This window comes from Equus przewalskii, chromosome 19, assembly GCF_037783145.1.
Source record: "Equus przewalskii isolate Varuska chromosome 19, EquPr2, whole genome shotgun sequence".
Taxonomy (NCBI): Eukaryota; Metazoa; Chordata; class Mammalia; order Perissodactyla; family Equidae; genus Equus; species Equus przewalskii.
In genome coordinates this window covers 31,719,022-31,746,284 of record NC_091849.1, presented here as the reverse complement: position 1 = coordinate 31,746,284, position 27,263 = coordinate 31,719,022, and the positions used below count along the sequence as shown (strand labels likewise).

The following is a 27,263-nucleotide window of genomic DNA, read 5'->3' as shown; positions in this document are numbered from 1 at the left end:
TGTGTGATTTCTTTATATATTTTGGAGATTAACCCCTTGTCAGATATATGATTGGCAAATATTTTCTCCCAGTTGGTGGGTTGTCTTTTTTTTGTTGTTCCTGGTTTCCTTTGCCTTGCAGAAGCTCTTCAGTCTGATGAAGTCCCATTTGTTCATTCTTTTGTTTGCCTTGCCCGAGTAGACATGGTATTTGAAAAAATGCTGCTAAGACTGATGTCAAAGATTGTACTGCCTATATTTTCTTCTAGGAGTTTTATGGTTTCACGTCTTACCTTCAAGTCTTTAGTCCATTTAGAGTTAGTTTTTGTGTGTGGTGAAAGATAATGGTCTCCTTTCATTTTTTTGCATGTGGCTGTCTAGTTGTCCCACACCATTTATTTAAGAGACTTTCCTTTGTCCATTGTATGTTCTTAGCTCCTTTGTTGAAGGTTAACTGTCTGTAGATGTGTGGTTATTTCTGGGCTTTCAGTTCTGTTCCATTGATTTGTGTGTCTGTTTTTGTACCAGTACCATGCTGTTTTGATTACTGTAGCTTTGTAGTGTATTTTGAAGTCAGGGATTGTGATGCCTCCAACTTTGTTCTTTTTTCTCAGGATTGCTTTAGCTATTTGGGTCTTTTGTTACCCCATGTGAATTTTAAGATTCTTGGTTCTTTTTGTTTGAAGAATGTTATTGAGATTCTAATTGAGATTGCATTGAATCTGTAGATTGCTTTAGGTAGTACAGACATTTTAACTATGTTTATAATTTCAGTCCATAGGCATGGAATATCTTTCTATTTCTTTATGTCATCATTGATTTCTTTCAATAATGTCTTATAGTTTTCATTATATAGGTCTTTGACTTCCTTTGTTAAATTTATCGTAATAGTTTTCCAATGAGTTTTTTAGAGTTTTCTATATATAAAATTGTGTCATTTGCAAACAGCAAGAGTTTCACTGCCAATTTGGAAAGCTTTTGTTTCTTTTTCTTGCCTAATTGCTTGGGCCAAAGCCTCCAGTATATATGTTGAATAGAAGTGGTGAGAGTGGGCACTCTAGTCTTGTTCCTGTTCTCAGAGGAGTGGCTTTCAGTTTTTCCCCATTGAGTACGATGTTCGCTGTGGGTTTGTCATATGTGGCCTTTATTCTGTTCAGGTACTTTACTTCTATACCCATCTTATTGAGAGTATTTTTCATAAATGGATGTTATATCTTGTCAAATGCTTTCTCTGCGTCTGTTGAGATGATCATGTGGTTTTTATTCCTCATTTTGTTAATGTGGTGTATCACATTGATTGATTTGCAGGTGTTGAACCATCCCTGTATCCCTGGAATAAATCCCACTTGATCATGGTGTATGATCCTTTTAATGTATTGCTGTATTCGATTTGCCAATATTTTGTTTAGGAGTTTTTCATCTCTGTTCATCAGCCATATTGGCTGGCAATTTTCCTTCTTTGTGTTGTTCTTGTCTGGCTTTGGGATCAGGGTGATGTTGGCCTTGTAAAATGTGTTAGTAAGTGTTCTGTCTTCAGTTTTTTGGAATAGTTTGAGAAGGATAGGTATTAAATCTCCTTTCAGTGTTTGGTAGATGCCTCCAGAGAAGCCATCTGGTCCTGGACTTTTATTTCTTAGGAAGTTTTTGATTATTGTTTCAATCTCTTTATTTGTGATTGGTCTATTCAGATTTTCTATTTCTTCTTGATTTAGTTTTGGGAAGGTTGTATGAGTCTTAAGAATTTATTTCTTCTAGATTGTGCAATTTGTTGGCATATAATTTTTCATAGTAGTCTGTTAAAATCCTTTGTATTTCTGTGGTATCTGTTGCAATTTCTCCTCTTTCATTTTTAATTTTATTTATTTGAGCCTTCTCTTTTTTTCTTAGTGAGTCTGGCTAAGGGTTGTCAATTCTGTGTATCTTCTCAAAGAACCAGTTCTTAGTTTCAGTGATCCTTTCTACTGTTTGTTTTTGGTTTCAATTTCATTTATTTCTGCTCTAATTTTTATTTCCCTCCTGCTGACTTTGGGCTTTGGTTGTTCTTCTTTTTCTAGGTCTGTTAGGTGTAGTTTAAGATTGCTTATTTGAGATTTTTCTTGTTTGTTAAGGTGAAGCTGTATTGGTATGAATTTCTGTCTTAGGACCACTTTTGCTGCATCCCATATGAGTTGGTATTCTGTGTTTTCATTTTCATTTGTCTCCAGGTATTTTTCACTTCTTTAATTTCTTCGGTGATCCATTGGTTGTTCAGTAGCATGTCGTTTAGTGTCCACATCTTTGTCCCTTTCCCAGCTTTTTTCTTGTAGTTGATGTCTAGTTTCATAGCATTGTGGTCAGAAAAGATGCTGGATACGATTTCAGTTTTCATGAATTTATTCAGACTTGCCTTGTTTCCCAATATATGGTCTATGTTTGAGAATGTTCCATGTGCACTTGAGAAGAATGTGTATTCAGCTGTTTTTGGATGGAGTGTTCTATATATATCTATTAAGTCCATCTGGTCTAATTTTTCATTTAATTACACTATTTCCTTGTTGACTTTCTGTCTGGATGAACTATACATTGATGTAAATGGGGTGTAAGGTCCCCTGCTATTACTGTGTTGCTGTTAATATTTCCTCTTAGGTCTGTTAATAGTTGCTTTATGTACTTTGGTGCTCCTGTGTTAGGTGCATATATATTTATAAGTGTTATAGCCTCTTGGTGGAGTGTTCTTTTTATCATTGTGTACTGCCCCTCTTTGTCTCTCATTGCCTTTTTTTATCTTGAAGTCTACTTTGTCTGATATGAGTATGGCAACCCTTGCTTTCTTTTGTTTGCCATTAGCTTGGAGTATCATCTTCTACCCCTTCACTCTGAGCCTATGTTTGTCTTTAGAGCTGAGATATATTTCCTGAAGGCAGCATATTGTTGTGTCTTGTTTTTTAATCCATCCACTACTCTGTGTCTTTTGATTGGAGAATCAATCCATTTTCGTTTAGAGTGATTATTGATATATGAGGGCTTAATGCTCCTGTTTTATCACTCGTTTTCCAGTTGTTCTATATTTCCTTTGTTTCTTGTCATGTGCATTTCAGACTGCCAGTTCAGTTTGGTGGTTCTCTATGATGTTTTTCTCAGTTTTTTCTTTTTTTTTAATTTGTGTCTCTGTTCTGATTTTTTGTTTAGTGGTTACCGTGAGGTTTGTATAAAAGATCTTGTAGATGAGATAGTCCATTTTCTGATAGCCTCTTATCTCTATTAGCCTAAGCAGGTTGTATCCCTTTCCCTTCTGAGTTATTGTTTTCACAAATTATTCTGTTTTGTGTTGTGAGTTTGTGACTAAATTGAAGTGTTTCTAGTTACTTTTGATGCTTTCTTTCCTTTTATCTTTTAAGTTATGAGTAAGTATTTGATACCCTGTTCTGAAAGAGAGCTGAAGTTTTCTTATTTTGTCTTTCTATTTATTTTCTTGCTCTCAGCTTTGTAGACTTTTGCATTTTTGTTTTAGGTATGAGGGCATCCTTAATCATTTCTTTTGAGGGGGAGTCTAGTGGTGATGAACTCCCTCAGCTTTTATCTGGGAAAGATTTTATTTCTCTATTGTATCTGAAGGGTAGTTTCCCTGGATAGAGTATTCTTGGCTGAAAGTTTTTATCTTTTAGAATTTTGAATATATTATTCCACTCTCTCCTAGACTGTAAGGTTTCTGCTGAGAAATCCCCTAAAGCCTGATAGGGGTTCCTTTGTAGGTTGTTTTCTTCTGCTTTGCTACCCGTGATGTTTTTTCTTTGTCATTGACTTGTTCCAGTTTTACTAATATATGCTTTGGAGAAGGTATTTTTACATTGATGTAATTAGGAGTTCTGTTAGCTTCTTTTACTTGTAATTCCATCTCCTTCCCCTGGTTTGGAAAGTTCTCAGCTATTACTTCTTTTTTTTTTTTTTTTTTCTGCTTTATCTCCACAAATCCCACTGGTACATATTTGTATATCTTAGTTGCAGGTCCTTCTAGTTGTGGCATGTGGGACGCTGCCTCAGTGTGGCCTGACAGTCGGTGCCATGTCCGCGCCCAGGATTTGAACTGGCAAAACCCTGGGCCGCCGCAGCAGAGTGTGCGAACTTAACCACTCGGCTGCGGGGCCAGCCTCTCAGCTATTACTTCTTTGAACAAGCTCTCTGCTCGTTTCTCCCTCTCTTTTCTATCTGGAATACCTATAATCTGTATGTTGCATTTCCTAATTGAGTTGGATATTTCCCGGAGAATTTCTTCATTTCTTTTTAGTCTTAGTTCTCTCTCCTCCATCTGAAGCCTTTCTATGTTTCTGTTCTCTAAGTTGCTAATTCTGTCCTCCGTAGTATCGGCTCTGTTATTTAAGGACTCCAGATTTTCCTTTATCTCCTTCATTGTGTTTTTCATCTTTGACATTTCTGATTGGTTTTTCTTTATAGTTTCAATCTCTTTTGTGAAGAATTCCCTCTGTTCGTTAATTTTATTCTTGAGTTCATTGAACTGAGTTTTCTTGTAACTCGTTGAGTTTTGTTTTATGATAGCTGTTTTGAATTCTCTGTCATTTAGACTGCAAATTTCTTTGCCTTCAGGATTAATTTCTGAGGTGCTTGTCTTTTTCCTCTGGTCTGGAGCATTTATTTACCCTTTCCTACTATTTGATTGGGTGGATTTGTGTCTTCGCATACTGGTAGTATCTGGTCATAGATTCCACCTGCCACCACTGCGGGGAGGCACGATCTGTATATTCTCAGCCTGTGGTGATCCCTGGCAGCTCTGCCTTCCTTTGGAAGCTATACTGACAGAGCCCATCTCCATTTGCCTGCTGGCTGCTGCTGCTTTACTCACGTATGGGCTGGCTCTCTTGCAGGGGTTCTTGCTCCAGCTGACTGGCTGAGCTGTTATGCCAGGTACAGGGAGGGATGCTTTCTTTTGCATGTGCAATCCCAGGGGTGGTCCTGTTCTGCCCTCGCTGTCCGCCCTCTGGGCTGCTCAGCTTGGTGAATACCCCCCTGCAATTGCTTAGCCTCCTCAGTGTGGAGCTTTCCCATGGGCTGGGAGGCAACTCCCAAAGCGAAGGCATTCCTGCAACGGGCTGCCCCTGTCTCCCTCTCAGAGTTGCACACAGTCCTGCGCCATAGGTAGCTGCCATTCAGAGAGGGAGACAAGGTCCCCTTCCCTCTTTCCACTGCCTCCTGGGGGGTCCAGCACCTCCACCTTCAGACGTATGGTTGTGTGGGTCTCTCAGACATCTACTGTGTTGTTTGAATGTCCTCTCTTGATATATGAAGGTGCTTTTCGTTCTTTCTCAGGGGTGAGAGTGTAAGGGAAGAGCTCACTCCACCATGATGCTGATGTCACTCTGTCATTTCATTTTTTAAAGTTATTTTTTTGAATAATATAAGTTTGCGGAAGAGTTATAAAGCTAGAACACAGGGTTCCCATATACCATTCACTCTGCTTCCCTTAATGTGAACATCTTACAAAACCATGTTAATATTAAGAAACTAAGAAATTAACATTGGTGTAGTACTGTTAGCTAAACTAGAGACTTTATTTGGATTTCACCAGTTTTTCCACTAATGTCCTTTTTCTGTTCCAGGATCCAATCCAGGGTACCTTAATATGCATTAAATTATTGTGTCTCCTTGGTCTCCTCTGATATGTTGAGTTTCTTAGCCTTTACCTGTTTTTATGACTTGAAAGTTTTGAAGAGCATTGGACAGATAATTTGTAGAATGTCACTCACTTTGGGTTTATCTGATGTTTTCTTATGATTAGATTGGGATTATGGGTTTAGGGGAAGAATACTGTAGAGGTGAAGTGTCCTTCTCATCACATCATGTCAGAAGGTCTATGATGTGAACATGACCTGTATCACTGATTAAATTATGTCTGCCATGTTTCTCAACTTTAAGGTAGTAACTTTGTAGTTAGTAGCAATTTTTCCCTCTCCATATTCTATTCTTTGGAAGTGAGTCATCAAGTCTAGCCTGCTCTCAAGGTGAGGGAAAGTAAGCCCCACTTCCTTGTAGGGGGATTCTCTTGCATCTATGTTCATGAGGGATATTACTTTGAATTCTTCTGTAAGGAAGATTTGTCCCTTCTCTCCTATTTAAAAGTTTTTCAGTCATTCATATATTTCAGTATGAACTCGATATTTACTTTATATTTTGGGTTATAATCCAATACTCTTGTTATTTTGCTGCTCAAAGTGTTCCAGCTTTGTTCCTAAGGAGCTCTTGCATGTTGGCTCCTGTGTCCCTTTGACATGCACCATTTTTGAGAGGTGCACTTCTCTTCTGGCTTTACAAGATGTTCCAGGCTCATCTTGTATTGTTTCTGTCTCAGCTCTAGGATCAGCTGTTTGTCTAAATATCCCTGGTTCCTTTTATTGGAGAATGATATTTAGAGACTAAGATCTGGACACTGGGTGCTCATTTCACTTTCTAAAGAGGACGCAGAGGTTCCAGAGCCGTCCAAGCTCACACAGGCAAATAGGTGGCTCTCACTTCAGCACCACATTCGAGTTTGTTCAGTGCAGCCTTTAGGACCCAACGCAATATGGCCAGTTCTCCACATATGCCTCTCTTTGTTAAAGCTTCTGCTTTTTCAGTCTGCATGGCTTAGACATTAATAATTTAATTCCTTAATATTTGGAGACTTTCCTGAAAGGAAAACTTCAAGTTTCACTTATAAAATTGACCGGAATAGGCAAGAGGGAAAAGCTAGCACATGAAGGAATCTCTTGTATTTTTCTTTCATGTGGAATATTTTCCTCTTCTGCCCCTCTTTCCATGTCCCTGGGCCTGGGGAAAGGATGGCTCCCTTGGACCATAGAGAAAAATGATGTAGAAACTTCTTCCTTCATTGCCTCCCCCAGCCCTTTGGCTTCTCCCCTGGCTGCGCCCATTCTCCCTCCCCAACCCCTGGCCCAGGAGCCTGTCTTTCCTCCAAACTCATCTGGAGCCGAGTCTCTCCCCTAGAGCTGCTCCTGAGTGAGAAGTGTGTCATTCCTACCACAGGAGGGCGGAAGAGGAGAGAGAGAGGTCAGAGCCTGGGACTGTGGGAGAAGGTACAGCAGGAATGAAGGAGGTTAGATTCAGAAGGACTTATAAATGAGAGTGAGATATAAGTGATCAGAGTGTGACTGAGGACATTGCTGGCATCTCCATTTAGGAGGGAAGCATTGGGTACAGGGGCAGAGAGCATGGGCAGGATCTGGATGAGATTGACCCCCACTCTCACCCCTGTCCTCTGACAAAACCCCAGGTCACACCAGGGGGCCCTTCAGGCCCAGGTGCTCCACCAGGTAGGTGTATCTTAGCTCCTCTCCAGGGAGGAGCCCCACAGCTGCCCAGCCCTGGTGTCTCTTGTCCCCCTGCAGATTGGGTCCCCCTGAGTCCTGAGTCCACAGTCATCTCCTTCCCTTCCTGCAGCCAGGTCAGCATAGTGTTGGCAGGTAAAGAGTCAAATGCTCAGCCTCTCACAGTGTGATGGTCCTCCTTGTCAGTCATCACGACCTTGGAGGACACTGGTGAGAGACAGTAGAGAGATGGAGTGAGGTTGGGCCCCACCTTCGCTTCCTCCCTCTTCTCCTAGTCTTCCTCCACAGCAGCGCCTCCTCCCTCCCCCAGCCCCAGGACTTCTGAAAGCCCAGGCAGGGAGGGGGGAAGCCCACTTCTGTGCCAGGAGTCTCTCCACAGTGTGCGCACTTCCACTCCCACTGCAGTGGTAGGGCCTGCTCCGTGCAGAGCCCCAGGTACTCGCAGAAGGCGATCCAGGAATGTTCTTCCTTCAAATGTCTGCATGGCTCAGTTCCTCACCTGCTGCAAGTCTGCACAAGTGTCATCTCAATGAGGCCCATCCTGACCGCATCATTTAAAAGCGCCACCTCTCCCATCACCTTTTATTGATTGTTGACTTTGCATTATTTTTTCTCTATGTCTCCTATCACTTTCTAACGTACTACGAAGGCTTCTTTTCCCAAGGATGGCCTCAAGAATATCCCCCCTCCACATGCTCTTTTGCAGTGTGACCTCGTCATCTCCCGTCTAGAGGTGGGGCCTAATTCCCCTACCCTTGGATCTGTGACAAGCTTTGGTGACTATAACATGGGAAGATGACTGCTTGATTTCTAGGTTCTGACATAAGATGCTTTGTGGTTTCTGACTTGTCTACATGATACACTCCCTCCTGGACCCCAGCTGCTGAGCTGGGAACAGCCAAGCCATGTGGAGAAGCAGGTGGAGGAGAACCTAGGTCTCCCTGTTAACAGCCCCAGTGAGCTCCCAGTCAACAGCCAGCATCACCTGCAGCCCCATGATGGAGCCCTCTTGAATGTTCTGGATCAGTTGGGCCTCCAGATGACTGCAGTCCTAACCCATGTCACATGGAGCAGAAGAGCTGCCCGACTCAGCCCTGTCAACCCACAGAATGAGAGAGCAAAAAGCTTGTTGTGTATTTTAGGATTGTTTGTTACCCAGCAATAGATGATGGGAACACATGCCATATAATTTATTACTATTATGATGTTTTCATTTATTGTCTGCCTGTCCTGTCAGACTGTCAGCATCAGGAGAGCAGGTGTTTTGTATGTTCTGATTAAATGATTCTCCAGGCCTGGAACAGTGCCTGGTACAGAGGCACTCACTACATATTTGCGAGTGAATGAGTAAATGCTGGGCCCACGTTCCTTAGAGCTGAGTCTGAGACTGAAAGGGAGAGTTTATGGTGTTGGTTTGGAGGTTGTCTTCCTCTGCTCCGGCTGCCGTAACAAAATGCCACAGACTGGGAGCTTAAGCAGCAGAAGTTTATTTTCTCACAGTGCTGGAGGCTAGGAATCCGAGATCAAAGTGCCAGGAGATTTGGTTTCTGATGAGGGCTCCCTCCTGCCTTGTGGATGGCTGTCTTCTTGCTGTGTCCTCACATGGCCTTTCCTCTGTGTGCAGAGAGAGATCTCTGGTGTCTGTTTCTCATAACCACCAGTCCTGTCAGACAGGGCCCCACTCTTGTGACCTCATTTAACCTTTATTCTCTCCCTAAAGGCTTATCTCTAAATACAATCACATTTGGGGTTAGGGTTAGGGGTTTAGACATACAAATTTTGGGGGACACAACTCAGTCCATAACAGGTGTCTCCTGTGATGTGTATGTGTTTGGAAACTACCAATTGGTCTTGGTTTCTGGAACCCCCTGACGAGCACAATGCTCAGCACTGCCCCAAATTCATGTTCTCACCACACAAGCACAGCAGACAGGCAGCACCTGGTCACCAACTGCCCCTGATGTCTCTTGGGCCAGGGAAAGGGGTCTGTCTAGGTTGCGGGGTCATGGGCAACTGCTGCCCAGATCGCAGCTGTGGCTCAGCTGCAGCATGTGGGGGTCTGAGGATCCCTCCCCTGACTTGACCCCATGTCAGTTCAGGCTGCTATAACAGAATACCATAAACTGGGTGGCTAATAAAGAATAGAAATTTATTTCTATTCTACAGTTTTTTCTACAGAAATTTATTTCTATTCTGTAGTTCTGGAGGCTGAGAAGACCAAGATCAAGGTGCCAGCAAATTGGGTGTCTGGTGAGAACCCTTTTCTTGGTTCATAGATGGCCGTCTTCTCACTGCTCACATGGTGGAAGGGGCTGGGGAGTGCTGTGGGATCTTTTTTATAAGGACACTAATCCCATTCATGATCTGATCACCTCCCAAATGCCACACCTCCAAATACCATCACATTTTGAATAGGTTTCAACATGTAAATTTTTGGGGGAACACAAACATTCAGTCTATAGCACCTCTGCAGTCCTGGGTCAGTCATCAGGGTGGAAATGAGATTTGGGGCTGGGCCTACAGAGCTAAGTTTAGAGGTTGGCGGTGGCAGAGAGCAGGGCCAGAGGCTTCCATTTGGAGGATCTGGGTGGTTGTGTCACCAGAATGGAGAGATGGGATCCCAGAGTCCTTCAGCAGCAAGCTGTGGAGGGTGCAGGACTGCTACTGGGAAATGGGTATTTGGTTTCCTGGGTCCTGTTGCTGAGGTCCTTGTAGTCCCACTATATGTTCATCACATGGTCCTCAGGGGCCCCAGGCCTGGTGCAGAGGCTCTGGTTGTCATAGGGGAGGCAGGGACAACTCAAGGCTGTAGAAACTGGCTGTTCTGGGCTTGGCTCAAACATGGCCGTCATCTCCTAGTGCAGGGATTGAGAGCCTGGAAATCCTGGGAATTTGGGACCAGGGTTGGTCCCTACAAGGGTGGCACAGGCAGCTGTCCTTTGCTCTCTATGGTCCAGTACCCAGAAAACCCTCTCCAAATACAACCCAACAAGTGTCCCGTAGGCCAGCCCTTCACATGCCCCTCCCTTCCTTGGCTCCTTCTCCTCTCCTTATAACCTTTACCCGTCTGATGTCCTTATTTCTGCTCTGTCCTCACTTCCCCAGGAACATCGTCTCCTTCCTGGACCTAATACTGTAGGGTCTTCTCTCCCTGACCCCCATCCCATTTTCTGAGGCTCACCGGATGGAGTCCAGCCCCAGAGGCAGCAGCAGGAACAAATTATAAGGACTCCGGAGTCCTAGGTCCTGTTCCAGGAGACTGAGGGCACCCAGTTTGTGGGGCCCATCCCATACCTCAGAACCAGCTCTTATGGCCTGGAGACCTCACTGTGCCCCGAGACAGAATTTATGTTGATTTAAGAAACATCTATGTCAGTGTGGATTTTGAGAAACACTTCACACCCTGAACCTGACACAGGAAAGGGTCGCTCCCTTGTATGCAGTCCCCTGTCCTGCTACTGGGGGTCCAGGGAGACCCTGGAGAGATCCTGGCTGAGCAGGAGAAAGGGGAGCTGGGTCTTCTGTCATCATCCCTGTGGCCACACGGGGGCGCCACTGCTCTGCTTTCAGATTGTGATTGACCTGCCTGGGAGGGTCTGAGCTGTAAACTGGTCAGATAAGTCTGCCCTTGAGGCTGGGCATCAGTGGGGAGAAGAAACTTCTGAGCAACCCTGGACTCTACAGGTGTCAAGACTATACCCTGTGGGGCACAAAACCATATACCATATAGGAACACTTTACCCAGAAACCACAGAATACATATATTTTTAAAGTGCTTACAGTACATTCAATAAGAGATCATATGTTGAGACACAAAACAAGTAACAATAAATTTCAAAGATTTAAATCATACAGAGTATGTTCTCTGGCCAAAATTTCGTTAGAAATAGAAAGATATTTGGGAAATCAAACAAGTATTTGAAGATTGAAAACACCCTTCTAAATAACCCATGGGTGAAAGAAGATAACACAAGGCAAATTAGAGAACATGTTAAACTGAATGATAATGGAAATATATTTTTCAAAAATTATGGGATACTATTTCAAGACTTTCTATAAATGACAGCAATTAAGACAGTGTGATGTTGACAATAGGGTAGAACATAGACCAATACAATGGAGAGGCCAGGAATAGACCTATGCAGATATAGTCAACTGAGTTTGAATACAGGTGCAAAGGTCATCAGAGAAGAAGGGATACTCTTTCTAACAAATGGTCCTGAGATAATTGGACATCCACATACAAAAATAACCTAAACAATAGTTGATTGTATATGAAATATTGACTCGAAATGGACCATAGACCTAAATGTAAAATGAAAGGCCATGAAAATTCTAGGAGAACATAAAGGAGAAACTCTACTTTGAGTTTGGTGTTGAGTTTTTAGATAAAACATCAGAAGTCCAATCCATGAGAAAAAAATAATATCTTGGACTTTATCAAAATTTAAAACTTTTTACTCTACAAAAGACACTATGAAGAGAATGAAAGGATAAGACAGACTGAGAGAAAATGTTTGGAAGTCAGACATGATAAAGGACTTATAACCAAAATATATAAAGAAAATTAACACTTGACAATTGAAAACAAAAATGCCCAATTTAATAAGGGACTGAAAGACAGATCTTCACCAAAGAAGATACGTGGGTGGCAAATAAACACGTGGAAATTTGCCTAATATTATATGTCATTAAGAAAATACAAATTAAAGCCATGATGAGATATACCACACAACTAGAATAGCTTAAAAAAAATTTCATGACAATAAAATTGCTAGCAAGGACACAGACACCAGGAACTCTCATTCATTGCTGACGAGAATGAAAAATGGTAAAGCCAATTTGGAAGACAGGAAGTTTGTCATAAAGTTAAACATCCACCTACTATGCGGCCCAGCAATTGCACTGCTAGATATTTACCCCAGTGAATTGAAAACTTACTTCCACAGAACAACTGCAGTGAATCTTTATAGCAACTTTACTCATAACCATTAAAAACTGTAAACAATCAAGATACCCTTCGAGAGTGGAAGGATAAACAAGGGCAGTACACCATAAACTGGAATACTTTTCAGTGATCAAAAGAAAATGAACTATTCGTGCATGCAGCAACCTGATGAATTTGGTTTGGTTTGGGTTTGTCAAGACTTTCAAGAGGAGTTTTAGATTCACAGCAAAATTAAGAGGAAGGTACAGAGATTCCCCATGTACCCTCTACTCCCACATGTGCACAGCTTCTGCTATCAACATCTCTCACTCGAGCAGTGCAAATGTTACTGATGAACCCACATTGACACATCATATTCACGCAAAGTCCACAGTTTACACTAGGGTTGATTCTTGGTGGTATACAGTCTATGGGTTTGGACGAATATATACTGACATATGTCCATCATTATGATATCATGTAGAGTATTTTCACTGCCCTAAAAATCCTCTGTGCTCCACCTATTCAACCCTATGCTCTAGCCTAGTCGTAGCCTCTGGCAACCACTGATCTTTTTATTGTCTTCATAGTTTTTCTTTTCTAAGATGTCATAGAGTTGGAATCATGCAGTGTGTAGCCTTTTCAGATTGACTTTTTTTTTTTTAAAGATTTTATTTTTTCCTTTTTCTCCCCAAAGCCCCCCGGTACATAGTTGTGTATTCTTCGTTGTGGGTTCTTCTAGTTGTGGCATGTGGGACGCTGCCTCAGTGTGGTCTGATGAGCAGTGCCATGTCCGCGCCCAGGATTCGAACCAACGAAACACTGGGCCGCCTGCAGTGGAGAGCGCGAACTTAACCACTCGGCCACGGGGCCAGCCCCTCAGATTGACTTTTTTCACTTAGTAATATGCATTTAAGGTTCCTTCATGTCTTTTCATGGCTTAATAGCTCATTTCTTTCTAGTGCTGAATAATATTCCACTGTCTGGATGTACCACAGTTTGTTTATTCATTCACCTACTGGAAGACATCATGGATGCTTCAAAGTTTTAGCAATTCTGAATAAAGCTGCTATAAATACTTGTGTACACGTTTTTATGTGGACATAAGTTTTCAACTCCTTTGGGTACATACCAAGGAGTGTGATTGCTAGATTGTACAGTAAGAGTATGTTTCCTTTTTTAAGAAACCACCAACTGTCTTCCAATGTTTCAATGCTACACCATTTTGCATTCCCACCAGCAGTGAATGAGAATTCCTGTTGTCCCACACCTTCACCAACATTCGGTTTCGTCAGTGTTGGGATTTTGGCCATTCTAATAGGTGTGTAGTGGTACCTCATTGTTTTAATTTGCATTTCCCTGATAAGATATGATGTGGAGCATCTTTTCATATGCTTATTTGCCACCTGTATATCTTCCTTGATAAGGGATCACTGATAGGTATCCTTAACTCATTTTTCAATTGAGTTGTCTGTTTTCTTGCAATTGAATTTTAAGACTTCTTTGTATATTATGGATAACAGACTTTTATCAGATGTATTTTTTGCAAATAGTTTTGCCGAGTCTTGGCTTGTCTTCTCATTCTCCTGACATTGTCTTTTACAGAGCAGAAGCTTTTAATTTTAATGAAGTCCAGTTTATCAATTACTTCCTTCATGGATTGTGCCTTTGGTATTGTGTCTAAGAAGTCATCACCATGTCCAATGTCATCTAGGTTTTCCCCTATGTTATCTTCTAGGGGTTTTATCGTTTTGAGTTTTAAATTTAGGACAATAACTCAAAAAATTAATTTTGAGTTAATTTTTGTGAAGGGTGTAAGATCTATGTCTAGATTCATTTTCTTCCATATGGATGTCATCCAGTTGTTCCAGCGCAAATTGTTGAAAAGACTATCTTTGCTCCATTGCATTGCTATTTGTCAATGATTGGTAGTCTATATTTATGTGTGTGTATTGTGGGCTCTCTATTCTGTTACAGTGATTATTTGTCTGTTCTTTCACAAGTACTACACTGCCTTGATTACTGTAGCTTTACCATAAGTCTTGAAGTTGGGTAGTGTCATTTCTCCAAATCTGTTCTTCTCCCTCAATATTGTGTTGGCTATTAGTATATCTTGCCTCTCCATATAATCTTTAGAATCATTTTGTTGATAACCACTAAATAACTTGCTGAGATTTTGATTGGGATTGCATTGAATCTATACCTCAATTTGGGAAGAACTGACATCTTGACAAATTGGGAATATTGACATCTTCCTATCCATGAACATGGAATACTTCTCCATTTATTTAGTTCTTCTTTGATTTCTTTCATCAGAGTTTTATAATTTTTCTCATATAGGTCATATACATATTTTGTTAGATTTATACCAAAGTATTTCATTTTGGGGGGATGCTAATGTAAATAGTGTTGGGTTTTTTATTTCAAATTCCAGTGTTCATGCTGCTCTAAAGGAAAGCAATTCACTTTTAATACAGAAATCAGTTGCATTTCTCTACACCAAAAACAAAATATGTGAAAAAGAAATGATGAAAGCAATCGAGTTTACAATAGGAAGTGAAAAATCTGTATACTGAAAACTATAAGATTTTGATGAAAACAAATAGACATCACTAATAAATTGAAAGATATCCCATGTTCCTGGATTGTAACAATTACTAGTGTTAAAATGTCTATATCACCCAAAAGCCATCTACAGAGTCAATGTAATCCCTACCAAAATTCCAAAATTCTATTCACAGAAATAGCACAATCTTAAAATTTGTATGGAACCCCAAAAGACACCAAATAGTCAAAGCAATCCTGAGAAAAAAAGAACAAAGCTGTAGGCATCACACTTCATGATTTCAAACTATATTACAAAGCTATAGTAATCAAGAGAGTATGGGACTGGCATAACAACAGACACAGACTAATGGAACAGAATCAAGAGCCCAGATGTAAACTGTCGCATGTGTATACGACCAACTCATATTTGATAAGAGAGCCAAGAATGCTTGATGGCGAAAGGATAGTCTCTCTAATGAATAATGTTGGAAAACTTGAATAGTCACACGCAGAAGAATAAAATTGGATCCTTACATTACACCACCCACAAAAATTAACTCAAAATGGATTAAAGAATTAAACATAAGACCTCAAATTGTAAATTAGAAGACAACATAGAAAAAAAGTTTCTTAACATTGGTCTTGGTAATGATTTTTTGAATATGACAACAAAAGCAAAAATAAATAAGTGGGACTGCCTCAAACTGGAGGTTTCTGCACAGCAAAAGAAACAATCAACAGGGGCTGGCCCCGTGGCCGAGTGGTTAAGTTCGCGCGCTCCGCTGCAGGCGGCCCAGTGTTTCGTTAGTTCGAATCCTGGGCGCGGACATGGCACTGCTCATCAGACCACGCTGAGGCAGCGTCCCACATGCCACAACTAGAAGAACCCACAACGAAGAATACACAACTATGTACCGGGGGGCTTTGGGGAGAAAAAGGAAAAAATAAAATCTTTTAAAAAAAAAAAAGAAACAATCAACAAAACGAAAAAGGCAACCTACGGAATGGGAGAAAATATTTGCAAACCATTTATTTGATAAGGGGTTAATATCAAAAGTATATCAAGAATTCATACAACTCAATAGCAAAAAGGAAAAAAAAACCAATCAGGTTAGAAAATCAGCAGAGAACTTGAATAGACATTTTTCTAAGGGACAAAAATGGCCAACAGGTATTTGAAAAGATGCTGAACATCACTAATCATAAGGGAAATGCAGATCCAAACCACAATGACATACCACCTCACATCTGTTAGAATGGCTGTTGTCAAAAAGACAAGAGATAAGATGGTGTGGATGTGGGCAAAAGGGAACCCTTGTGCATTGTTGATGAGATTATAAATTGGTACAGCTACTATGGAAAACAGTATGAAGGTCCCTCAAAAAATTAAAAACAAAACTAACATATCATCCAACAGTCCTACTTCTGGGTATATATCCAAAGGAAATGAAATCAGGATCTCAAAGAGATTTCTACACTCCCATGTTCATTGCAGCATCATTCATAATAGCCAAGATATGGAAACAGCCTAAGTGTCCCTCTATGGATGATTGGATAAAGAAGATGTGGCATATATATACATATATATATATATACACACACACATGTATACACACACACAGGAATATTATTATTTGGCCATGAGAAAGAAGGAAATCCTGCCCTTTGCCACAACATGGATGGACCTTGAGGGAGTTATGCTAAATGAAATGGCATACAGAGAAAGACAAATACTTTATGATCTCACTTACATGGGTAATCTTAAAAAGCCAAACTCAGGGGACCAGCCCTGTGGCTGAGGGTTAAGTTCGCACATCCGCTTTGGTGGCCCAGAGTTTCACCAGTTCAGATCCTGGAGCCGGACATGGTGCCGCTCTTCAGGCCATGCTGAGGCGGCATCCCACACAACACAAGCAGAAGGACCTACACTAGAACACACAACTATGTACTGGGGGGCTTTGGAGAGAAGAAGGAGGAGAAACAAAAAAAGATTGGCAACATATTAGCACAGGTGTCAATCTTTAAAAAAAAAAAAACAAAATGAACAAAACTGCCAAACTCAGAAACAAAGAGTAGAATGGTGGTTGCCAGGGGGTGGGGTTGGGTGGGGAAAATGTGGAGATGTTGGTGAAGGGCACAAACTTCCAGTTAGAAGATGAATAAGTTCTGAGGATCTAATGTGCAGCAAGGTGATTATAGTTCACAATACTGTATTATATACGTGAAAGTTGCTAAGAGAGTAAATTAAATGTTCTCAATACCAAAAAAATAAATGCTAATTATGTCAGGTGATGGAGGTGTTAACTAACCCTATTGTGGCAATCATTTTGCAACATATACGTATATCAAATTATCCTGTGGTACACCTTAAACTCACAGGATAGTATGTCAGTTATATCTCGATAAAGCTGGGGAAGAAAAGATCTCCCTTCTAAGATGAAGGATAAGTTGTTGCATCTTGTCCCTCCTACAACCAAAAAGGAGCACAATGCCTAGTGGGCCTCTTTGGATTTTGGAGGTAACCTATTTCTCATTTGGGTGTGTTATTCTGGCCCATTTATGGAGTGACCTGAAAAGCTGCTAGTTTTGAACAAGAGATGGCTCTGCAACAGGCCCAGGCTACTCTGCTTGAAGTGTCAGTAGCAGATACAGACGCTGCTTGGAGCCTTTGGCAGGCCCCTATGGGTGAAGCACAGTGCAGGCCCTTAGGATCTCGGAGCAAAGCCGTGCCATCCTCTACAAATAAATACTCTCCTTTTTGAGAAACATCTTTTGGCCTGCTACTGTGCCTTAGTAGAAACTGAACAGAGAATCATGGGCCACCAAGTTACCATGCAACCTGAGTTACCCATCATGAACTAGGTATTATCTGACCCACCAAATCATAACATCAGGTGTGTATGGTAGCACTCTATCATCAAATAGAAGTGGTATATACTTTGGTGGCCCCGACCAGGCCCTAAAGGCACAAGTAAGTTAAATGAAGAAGTGGTCCAAACAGCTATGGTCCCCACTACCTTCTATAGTCCTGCTACACTACCTTCTCTGTCCTAGCCTGCACCTATAGCTTGATGGGGAGTTCCCTACAATCAGTTGACAGAGGAAGAGAAGACTCAGGCCTGGTTTGTAGATGGTTCTGCACAATATGCAGACACCACCTGAAAGTGGACAGCTGCAGCACTTACAGCCCCTTTCTGGGACATCCCTGAAGGACAGCAGTGAAGAAAAATCCTCCCACAGGACAGAATTTCAGGAGTCACCTTGTTGTTCACTTGGAAGCAGAAATGGTCAGATGTGCAATTGTATACAAATTCATGGGCTATATTCAATGGTTTGCCTGGATGGGATGTGGAAGGAACATGATTGGAAAACTGGTGACAGGGAAATTTGAGGAAAAGGTATGTAGATAGACCTCTCTGAATTGGGTAAATAACATGAAGATATTTGTGTCCCATGTGAATGCTCACCAAAGGGTGACCTCAGGAGAGGAGGATTTTAATAATCAAGTGGATATGATGACCCATTCTGTGGACACCTGTCAACATTTTTCCCCAGTCACTCTCATAATTGTCCAGTGGGCTCATGAAGAAAGTGGCTATGGTGGCAGGGATGGAGGTTATGCATGGGCTCAGCAACATGGTTGCAACAACTTGCAGGGCTGGCTCAAGGTTCTCCAGATGGCTGTATGTCCTCTGAATCAGCATCCAATACATGGTGCTGTTTTCCCGTAGCCAGGATTCACAGGTCCAGGAACCAACTGGTGGAAATGGGAATGGCAACACTCACTACTACCGCTAGTGATTCCCCAGCAAAATTTTTACTTTCTGTTCCCACAACTTTATGCTCTACCGGACTAAAGGCCTTAGCTCCAGAAGGAGGAATGCTTCCACCAGGAGACACAACAGTGATTCCACTGAACTGGAAGCTAAGACTTCCATCTGGCCACTTTGGGCTCCTCATGCCTCTGAATCAACAGGCAAAGAATAGAGTTATGTGTTGTGTGAGGTGATTGGTCCTGACTGCCAAGGAGAAATTGGACTACTGTTGCACAATGGAGGTAAGAAAGGGTATGTCTGGAAAACAAGAGAACCCTTAGGGCATCTTTTAGTATTACCACACCCTGTGATTAAGGTCAATGGTAAAGTACAACCCAACTCAAGCAGGACTGCTAATGGCCTACACTCTTCAGGAATGAAGGTTTGGGTCACCCTATCAGGGAAAGGATTATAACTAGCTGAGATGCTTGCTGAAGGCAAAAGAAATACAGAGTGGATAATGGAAGAAGATAGTTACAATTACCAGCTATAACCATCTGACCAGTTAAAGAAACGAGGACTGTAATTGTCATTAGTATTTATTTATTTTGTTATGAATAATGAATGTGTGTGTATAATACCTTTGTTTTCTTCCTCTCTTATTCCCTTATCATGTAAGATAAGATGTATTGACTTTGTATCATAATATTTAAGTACCGTTAATTTTACGTTATAGTATTTACAAGGAGAAAACTAAACATCACCCAAGGACTTTACTTCCTCTTCTTTGGAAGAGGTTAGTATATTTTCAGTTGTACACAGGATACTTGAATCATATTAAGTGTAATGATGACTTTGTTATTGTCCTTATTTGGAGATTAAGCTTGGCTTAAGGAGATGCATAATAGTGCCAGGTTAACAAAGGATGTGCTTGTGATGATTAATTTTATATGGCAGCCTGACTGGGTCACAGTGTGCCAGATATTTGGCTAAACATTATTTCTGGGTGTATCTGTGAAGGTGTTTCCAGATGAGATTAGTATTTGAATCAGTGGACTCAGTAAAGGAGATTTCCCTTCCCAATATGGGTGGGCATCATCCAATCCATTAAGGGCCTGCATAGAAAAAAAAGTGGAGGAAGGGGGAATTCACCCTTTTTTGTGCCTGATCATAGGAGCTGGAACATTGGTCTTCTGCCCTCAGAAAGGGATTTTTTTTACGCCATCGGCTCCCCTCTTCTCAGGACTTTGGACTCAAGCTGAATTACATCACTGGCTTTCCTTGGTCTTCAGCTTGCAGATGGCAGAGTGTGGGACTTCTCAGCCTCCATAATCACATGAGCCAATTCCTTATATCATATTGTATAAATCTTATCAGTTCATATATATTCTATTGGTTCGGTTTCTTTGGAGAACCCTAATACGGATGATTATTAAGAAATGGAATGAATAAAACAAATATTGAAAATGTTAAAACAAAGGTCTTAATATAACAGTATTGAAAGTTGGGTGAGCCAAAAGGACGCTTGCTAGTTCTTCAGCATTAAAGGACCACAAAAAAGATGGCCCGATTTAACTCAGTTTTGAGGAATTTTAAAAGCAGGAAGACAAAGACCACAATGAGAACCCTGACCTGCAATAGTCAGGCAGTTTAATGAAGGTACATATGACTAAAGAGCCAGGGTAGTTTGGCTCAACCCTGCGAGGACCCAATGCCTTACACACAAGAGAGGGTACAATGGTCTAGGCTGGCTCCTTTACACAGGAGCCCCATGCACTGTGGCACCAAAACTCACTGGTGAAGAACTACCGTGGGCTACAATTAGATTGAGAGAGCACAGAAATTTAAGACTTGATAAGATTAAGGTGAAAATTTGGATGAAAATGAAATGTTTTAACAGGCTTCAAATGAAGAGGTTGTGTCTTCTTTATCTAAATGTTTTATGGGAATAGATATGTCTATCTGGGGATATGTGTGACTGGGGAATACTTTCCCTACCTAGTATTGTAAAACAGAAAACATATAAATCCACCCTCCAAGCAATATTAATTAGATATGCACAGTGGAAACCCAACAGGATAGAACAGAAACTGAAGCGCTGTGCAGACACACTCTCAATACAAAAACTGTGGAGAGCAGGTACTGGAGCTTATGGCAAAAGCTTCTGAGCGCCTCCCAGTGATGACTGTTGGTACTTTGAACTACAGAATTTCCTTTCAAGGGGCAGTTACTAGCTCTCTGCTGCACTTTATGAAACTACCCTTATGACTGAAAGATATAAAACAAACTTGAAACCTGAAATACCCATGTTGTCTTAGATAATGTAGGAGAAACACTCTGATGGAAAGGACAGTGCCCAGAAGAGTTCCATTAAAAAGCAGACACAGTTTATACAGGATCATGCTACCAGGGGAATGAAAGGAGGATACATGCCTGAGCAGGGAGCCTCTATCTCCCTAGAACTGACTTTGGAACTGCATGAGGAGCTGCTGGATTCTATTATCATGGGGACAGTGTCCTATAAACAGTTCTCAACTGACCTGGAAAGAGCTGCTTGGTTTATGGATTTATGGTTTATGGTCTAGTGGTTAAGATTCGGCTCTCTCACTGCCGGGCCCCTGGTTTGTTTCCCTGTCAGGGGACCACACTACCCATTTGTCAGTTATCATACTGTGGCAGCTGTGTGTTGCTATGATGCTGAAAGCTGTGCCACTCGTATTTCAAATACCAGCAGGGTCACCCATAGTAGACAGGTTTCAGCAGAGCTTCCAGACTAAGACTAGGAAAAATGATCTGGCCACCCACTTCGGAAAAAATTGTCCATGAAAACCTTATGAACAGTCATGGAGCATTGTGAAATATAGCACCAGAAGATGAGAGGATGGCACACAAAAGACAGGCAGGGTTCTGCTCTACTGTAGACAAGGTTGCTAGGAGTCAGGTCAACTTGACAGCACTAACAACCACAAATTAAGATTAAGGCCCTTAAAATACAGAGATTATCCTGGCAGGGAGATTATCCTGGGTTATCTGGCTTGCCCAAGAAAATGGTGTGAATCCTTAAAAGCAGAGAATTTTTCTCTGGCTGATGTCAGAGAGACACTGCTGAAGAGATGCGGTAGAGGGGAAGTCAGAGAGGTCCCAAGTAGGAGAAGGACTGGGTGTGCCATAGGGGCCTATGTTGGAGGACCGAAGAGATCCTCTACGAGCTAAGAGTGGCTCCAGCTGACAGCCAGCAAGGAAATGGGGACCTTAGTCCTACCTCTGCAAGGAACTGAGTTCAGACAACAACCTGAATGAGCTTGAAGCGGATTCTCCCAGAGCCCCTAGTAAGGAACACAGACTTGCCAACACTCTGATCTTAGCTCAGTGAGAACACATTGGACTTGTAACCTACATAACAGTGAGATAATAAATAGGTGTTATTTAGAGTCACTAGGTTTGGGGTAATTTTTTATGGCAGTGATAGAAACCCACACAGCAGAGAAGATGCTCTCACACCCTGGCCTCTCACTTCCGTGAACTCTTCTTCTCCATGACCTTCTACTCTGCTCTCCCTGGGTCCTCACTCCCTTGTATCCCCTAGACCAACCATTGCCAATAACCCAGCCCTTCCATAGTCTCCATTTCATGCTTCCCACTCTCTGATGTTCATATCTCCTACTCATCTCCTTGCAGGGTAGCCAAAGCTCTGGAAACACTGATACTATTATTTTATCATATATTTATCATATATTGCCCCAGAAATCACACTGATACCCATAGCATCAATCATGTCCCCCTATTACAGTGGGGCATACAGAGGCCAGGTAATAAATGGAATCCTGGACAAAGTGTGGCTCAGAATGGGAGCCCTGGGTCCACGGACCCACCCGGCAATCATCCCCGTTCCACGAGTGCATAATTGGCATTGATATGCTTGAAAGTTGGAGTAACCTCCACACTGGGTCCCTGGTCTGTGGAATAAGGGGTCTCTTTGTGCTGAAGGCCAAAGGAAATCTCTGAAACTGGCCCCATCTTGGTCAAATCAGAAATGATACTGTGTCCCAGGGCAGGTATTGTGGAGGTTTTGCAGGTATTGTAGGAGTTAGCACCCCCATTAGAGACCTGATGGATGCAGGGACCATCGTGGTGTTGCCTATTATCTCCAGTTAATTCAGCAATCTGTCCCTGCAGGAGCCTGATGTGGTCTAAAGGATGCATGAGCTACTTCAGACTCAACCAAGTAGTGGTCCTGATGCTGCTGCTGTGCTGGATGTGATGTCACTGCCAGAGCAGGTTAGTAAGGCCTCAGGCACAAGGTACATGGCTGTAGATTTGATGACCACAGTCTGTTTTATTCAGTTAGAAAAGTGGAGGTGGAATTTTTAGCATGCATGTGGAAGAAGCAACAACATTTATTTATAGTTTATCTCAGAGTGCCTTTAATTCTCCTGCCCTCTGTAATATAGTCTTAAGTGATCTGGACCTCCTGGACATCCTGTAGAATATCACATTAGTTCATTTAATTTACAACCTCATGTTTATTGGGATGGGTGAGTATGCTGGAGGCCTTGGTCAAACAGGTGCACTCCAGGAAGTAGAAGATAAAGCTGATGGAGACTCAGGGAGTGGCCGCTTCAGTTCAGTTCTAGAGGTTCAGCGGTTAGGAGTGTGGAGGGATATCCCCTCCAACGTAAAAGACAAACTGTGCATCTTGCATCCCTCACTGCAAAGAAGGAAGCACACTGCCTGGTAGGCTTTTTTGGTTTCTGACATCACATTCCACATCTAGGTACATTGTTTGGCCCATATTCTAGGTGACATAGAAGGATGCCAACTTCAAGTGGGGCTTGGACATGAAAGGACACTGCAGTAGATCCAGGGCATGTTGCAATAAGACACTATTGATCAAACTCAATGGTGTTGGAGATGTCAGTGATGGGAAAAAATGCCATGTGGAGCTAGAGGCAAATAACAGTGGGAGAATCACATACTGGCCCCTGGGCTTCTTTTTTGTTTTTGAGGAAGATAAGCCCTGCACTAATATCTGCTGCCAATCCTCCTCTTTTGCCAAGGAAGATTGGCCCTGAGCTAACATCAGTGCCCATCTCCCTCCATTTGATATGTGGGACACCTACCACAGCATGGCTTGATAAGTGGAGCATAGATCCGCACCTGGGCTCCAAACTGGCGAACACCAGGCCTCTGATGCGGAGTGTGTGGCCTCAACTGCTATACCACTGGGCTGGCCCCTGACCCCGGGATTTTGAAGGAAGGCCATGCCATCCACAGCAGAGAAATATACCCCCTTTTGGAGGAAACTTTAGGTGTGTTACTGGGTCTTTTTAAGAGAGAATGCTTGACCATGGGACACCAAGCACCCATGTGATTAAAAATGACCATATGCACTAGGTTCTGCATAACCCACTAAGGCATCAATTGGGCAAGCCCACAGCAGCCCATCCTAAGATGAAAATGATACATCTGTGGTTAAGCCTGAATCACATGTTCCACCCCCTGAAAACACCTACCCCTGAAGAGGCACTGAACAACCAAGAAGATAAATGGACGTTAGCCAGCCTCCATCACTGGTCAACCCAGGATTGACAGGTTAGGTGCATGAACGGAGTGACGAAGATGGCAGAGATGAGACTCCATACGGGTCCAGCAGCACTGATTCATACTTATCGAGGCTGTTCTGGCTACTGCGACCTCTGAATGTCCATTTCGTCAGCATTAGACTAATACTGGGCCCTAATCTAGCGTTTTTTCTTTAGGTGTCCAACTAGCTACCAAATGAGAATTTGACTAGAGCAAGATTGTTCCATCCTGGGAGGGTCAGAGGTTCCTCCCCACAGGGACGGATACCTGTTTTATGTGTGGCTTTCCTTCCCTGTCCCCAGAACTTCAGCCAGCACCACTATGGGGGCTACTGAAATGTTGGATCCACAGGCTTGGAACTGCTCTAGCACAGTATCCAAGAGAGGGACTTACCTCACAGTGAAGGAGGTGCAGGATGGGCCATGACCATGGGATCCACTGCACCATCCAGGGTCTGCCAGCCACACAGAACTCTGGACAGGCCTGCTGAAGGCACATCTGACGCACCAGCTTTGAGGAAAAGCCCTGTAGGGATGGGGTTACGTCTTTTAGTACACAGTGTATTTCTTAAATAAGAGACCTCTATTTGGTGCCCTGTTTTCAGTAGGAATAGACTGTGGGTCCAGGATCAAGGATGGAAGCAGGTGTGGCCTTACTTACCATCACTTCCAATCATCCACTGGAGGATTTTGTACTTCCTGTATTCACAACTCTGGTCTCTGCAGAGTAGGAGATCCTGGTTCCCAGAAGGGGGCACTCTTGAAAGGGGACATGACAAAGGTCCCATTGAACTATGTATTATGATTGTCACTAGGGAAGTTGGACCCCATGTGCCCGGAGACCATTACTCAAGGGAGAAGTAATTGACCCTGATCTGCAAGAGGGGGTGCGGCTGTGTCACACATGGAGGCAGGAGCAATATGTGTGGCACCCGGGTGATAGACTTGGGCACCTCATATTTCCCCCTTGCTCCACTGTAACTGTGACTGGACATGTGCAGCAACCCCGTCTGAGAAGGGTTTGGGTTCCAAGGACCCAGACCCCTCAAGTATGAAGAGTCATATTAGGTTACATCCTCCAGGTAAGCCACAAGGACCCCCACTCCTGTGCTTTGAAATCAGTGGCAGCATTTGTGCAGAGACCCTACTTCCCATGACTGTTCCCAGAATGACTGGTCACAGCAGGGAAACTAAGGCAGCCATTCCTGGGAGATGTGGGGCTCCTCTGATGGCTGAATTTGGGTTCAGGACTCCCTACGGCTTTGCTCACCTGCACTTAGTTTGCCTGGTGGTCCAAGATACCTACAACAAACCTGTCCTGACCATCATTTGGGATCAGACTTGCATCTTTGTCTGCTGCCCTTCCCGGTATTTTCCGGCTCCCTCTCCATATTCTCTGACAGATGTTTTCTCTAATAAAATTTAATCCCATCTTGATGTGCTTCTTGGAGGACTTGGACTAACAAAACCATTTTAATCTGTATACCAACTACCTATTACTTATTCCATCTTGTAAAATCCTTCTCCTTACCCAACTTCTCCCACCGGCATCTGCTCAGTTTTGCTTGTGCTTGTATTACCTTTTTGAGGTAATAGACATTTGTTGTTTTAAGCCACTAAATTCTGAGGTAGTTTGTTACCCAGCAATAGATAACTAGTAACTCTCTCTTAGACTTCTATTAGTCTATCTCTCCTGTATTTCTTTGCACATGGGAATATTCTCTCTCCTCACTGTTTCCAATTCCTCTCCTGTTCTCTCTTTTATTTTCTTTTGTGTTTTCTCCTCCCTTGCCTCCCTCTCTCCTTCCTTCCTCCATTTTTCTTTATTATTATGGAAAAATCCAAACAAATAAAATGACACTTATGTGGTTATGCTGAAAGGAAGCCTTGTCTGGACCTATATGCTAAAAGTATAATGTCAAAGTATATGGAATAAAAGTAAATAAAGTTATTAACAGAATCTGAAAAAAAAAATGCCTGGGTGATTCTTCAGCCAAGGCAGTGGCTTTCAGCTCTTAATTTCTTCCCTTTAGCTGAGCTTTTTATTTTAGAACAAACAACTCAGGAACACGAACTCTTACACATTCCTGGTAAAAGTTTAAATTGGAGCAAGCACTTTGGAAATCAAATTAGCATTATCTAGTATGGTTAAAGTACCCACCCGATATAACCCAGCAATCCCACTCCTGATCATACGCTCTGGGGAATTTCTTGCCTATGTGCCCCAGGAGAGAAGTACACTAGTGTTTACAGTGAAAACTAGAATAACTACATATGCATCAATAGCAAAATAGCAAAATTGTGGTGTCATAAAATGTAAGACTTCAGCAGTAGAATTGAATGAATGACAGCCTCACACATGAGGGATAACTCTCCTACGTAAATCTGAGTCACAGAAGAATCCATGCAGTATGAGTTCACTGTACAGGAAGTTCAAAACCAGGCAAAACTAAATACTATTTGGTTTGGGGATATATATACTTACTGTAAAATCTTTAGAGAGACCCAAGGGAATAGTAAACACAAGACCAGAATAGAGGTTACATCTAGGGGATGGGATTAGGGAGGTGCCCACTGGGGCTTCATAGGTTCTGTTTCTTACACCAGTGGTGGGTGCCCAGGTATTTACTTGGTCATAACTCTGTAAACTGGCATTTTTCAAACTGCAGCTGTGAACCCTTCCTGGTTATTTATTTTGTGTGAGGAAGATTGGCCGTGAAGTAACATCTGTTGCCAATCTTACTCTTTTTGCTTGAGGAATATTGTCCCTGAGCTAATATCTGTGCCAATTGCTATTTTATGTGAGGTGCTACCACAGTGTGGCTTGATGAACAGTGCTGGTCCATGCCCAGGAACTGAGCCCCTAAACCTTGGGCTGCCAAAGTGGAGCATGTGAACTTAACCACTACGCTACCAGGACGGCCCCCTGGTTAATTTTTTAAAAATGAAAGAGAAAAGAAAATAACAAGGTTCAGTGCAAGAATTTTTAGCATAACTACCCACATTGGAACAAAGGCACAGACAATGTCATCAGCCATGTGTGAGAGAAGGCTAGAATGTCATAAAAAATAGCATTGGCTAGAAATAGATCATTGGATATTTTACTCACTGACATCCCTATAGATTTTCTGGTATACAATGTTCAATCTGATGTTAA

The 27,263-nt window shown here is 42.2% G+C and overlaps 1 pseudogene; it reads left to right on the top strand.

Moving 5' to 3' along the window:
* Positions 1-9,499: 9,499 nt before the first annotated feature.
* The window catches only part of LOC103544779 (class I histocompatibility antigen, Gogo-B*0102 alpha chain-like), a 36,135-nt pseudogene continuing 18,371 nt past the window's right edge, over positions 9,500-27,263 (top strand).